The following is a 2,361-nucleotide window of genomic DNA, read 5'->3' on the forward strand; positions in this document are numbered from 1 at the left end:
AGAGTGGTGGCTGAAGCATAGAAAGAAAGAGAGAAAGAAGACGACACGTTAGACATGTGGCGTTTTAGTAAAACAAAAGAAAACAAAACAAAATAGGCAAAGGACCCATGAGGCATCAGGTAACAGACACAGGCTTAGCCTCTGTGGATAGCCAGTCCATCCATCTGAAACGTCAGACCTGCAGAACTGTAGGGTAGTAAATGTTAAGCTGCAAAGCTTGGTTCAGAGCAATAAGAAACACACAGCCTCTGTTTGGGAAACAGTGAAGCATCGTGATGTCGTTCAAACTATTGTTTGTGAACCACAAGGACACAGGTAGATCTTCATTTTAATAAGAGCTCCACTGATGATAATTAGAAATTAGCTATGTGAACATTTTCCACATCCTGCCAGGGCTGAGAAGAAAGGTGACAGCACTGGCCTTTCTACAGTGAGAACTTAATGTGTGAGTTGGCCCATACTTTGGTGCGATAACAAAATACTCGAGACTGTAATTCACAATACACAGAAATGCCTTCGGCTTGCAGTCCTGTGATTAAGAAGTTCAAGGTCAAGAGGTAATCTCTGGCCTAGAACCTCCTTGCTGTGTTATCACATGGCAGAAAGGAGAGCCTTGTAAGAGAGCTCCAGAAAGACTTCGAAGTCTCCCTTATAATAAACCTTCCCTAATCTTTGACAGCCCACTCCGGATATAATGGTGTGGATCCCTGTGTGGGGGTGGAGCCTCAAGTTCCAAGCCACCAAGAAAGGCCTACATTCTAATACTGCTGCATTGACATGGAAGTTTCCAGTACATAATGCTCCTTCATTCTCCTTTACGTGGTCCTTTACTTCTAACATACCCACCTTACAGAACATCCTTACATTAGGGCCTTTGCATTGGCTGCTTTTCTTTCCTATACATGCTGTCCTGAGAAAGCCACAAGACTCGTTTCCATGAAGGACAAGAGGCAGGAAAGGTAGCTCAGTGGTTAAGAGCAGCTGATGTGGTCACTAAGGCCCATTACAAAGATGCCAACTCGAAGTGCCAGCAGTTCCAGAGGTACTTGGAGAAGTCAGGTTGGGGGGAGGTGCTGGACGTGCTGACAAAAGTGTTGGTAGCTTTATATGAAGAACCAGAGAAGCCCACCAGTGCTCTGGATGTTTAAAGCATCACTTAGGAACTGCTACCCCAGAAAACCCAGAAATAGAGCTGCTTTGCCTAGAATTGGCAGAAATGAAAGAGAAATAGGAAGCTACTGTAGAAGAAAATAAAAAACTGAAAGCAAAGCTTGTTCAGTATGAACCACCTCAGGAGGAGACGCATGCTGAGTAGGATGCTTCTCAGTTGAAAAGACACTGAAAACTGGTTTTGTACCACTTGAATAGTTTGTATACCATATGATCTTTCCTGAAAAAGATGCTATAAACTTTTAATATGTTAAATTCACTCATCACACTTTAATGTTATAAACACATATACATAGAATCACCAATAAAAACTCAGTATAGCCAGGCAGTGGTGGCAGCATATGCCTTTAATCCCAGCACTTGGGAGGCAGAGGCAGGCAGATTTCTGAGTTCCAGGCTAGCCTGGTCTACAGAGAGAGTTCCAGGACAGCTAGAGCTATACAGAGAAACCCTGTCTCAAAAAAAAAAAAAAAAAAAAAAAAAAAAGAAAGAAAGAAAGAAAGAAAGAAAGAGAAAAAGAAAAAGAAAAAAGAAAAGAAAAGAAAAAAGAAAAAAACTCAATATAACTTTCTTTGGGTCTTAAAGCAGGAGAATCCAAAGTAGAACTTGAAGAAAAACTAGAGAGCTACATAACTTTTTATCTTAGAAGACATTTTATTTATTATCCAATTAGGAATGGTGGTACAGGTTGTATTTTAGCTAGGAGACTTAGCATGGAGCTATTCCTTGGTCTAGGACTTGAGCATAGTAGGTACACTCATTCTTGGCAGCTTATATTTCCTGTGGACAGCTGGATATATCTGTGATGTGCAATGCTTTTGCGTGGGTTCCCATGCCTCTTCTGCTTTTTCTGTGATGTACAATGCTTTTGCATGGATTCCCATGCCTCTTCTGCTTTTTTATAGACATACAGAACAAATAACTCTTCTTTGCCACCACTTTGCCTTAGATGACTGTGTGTGCCCGTATGAACTCTGACACCGCGTTTTCTTTCTATGCAACCATGCCCGTCTGATGATGCTGCCTGGCTGTGTGTGCCTTAGTGCGTTCAGGTTGTACCTTTGTCTGTGTCATTTTCAGCTTGTGTAAAGCTGCAGCTACCTTGATTGTAATTTACATAGCTTCCAATAGGACTGCACTCTTACCCTGCCTTCCTTCCTTTGAGCACAGATGAGAGATAAAATTCTGGGT

The 2,361-nt window shown here is 41.8% G+C and overlaps 1 pseudogene; it reads left to right on the top strand.

Annotated features, from left to right (window-relative positions):
• The first annotated feature begins 275 nt into the window (after nucleotides 1-275).
• Nucleotides 276-1,315, top strand: LOC116099937 (annotated as a pseudogene).
• Nucleotides 1,316-2,361: the final 1,046 nt, after the last annotated feature.

This window comes from Mastomys coucha, unplaced genomic scaffold, assembly GCF_008632895.1.
Source record: "Mastomys coucha isolate ucsf_1 unplaced genomic scaffold, UCSF_Mcou_1 pScaffold20, whole genome shotgun sequence".
Classification (NCBI taxonomy): domain Eukaryota; kingdom Metazoa; phylum Chordata; class Mammalia; order Rodentia; family Muridae; genus Mastomys; species Mastomys coucha.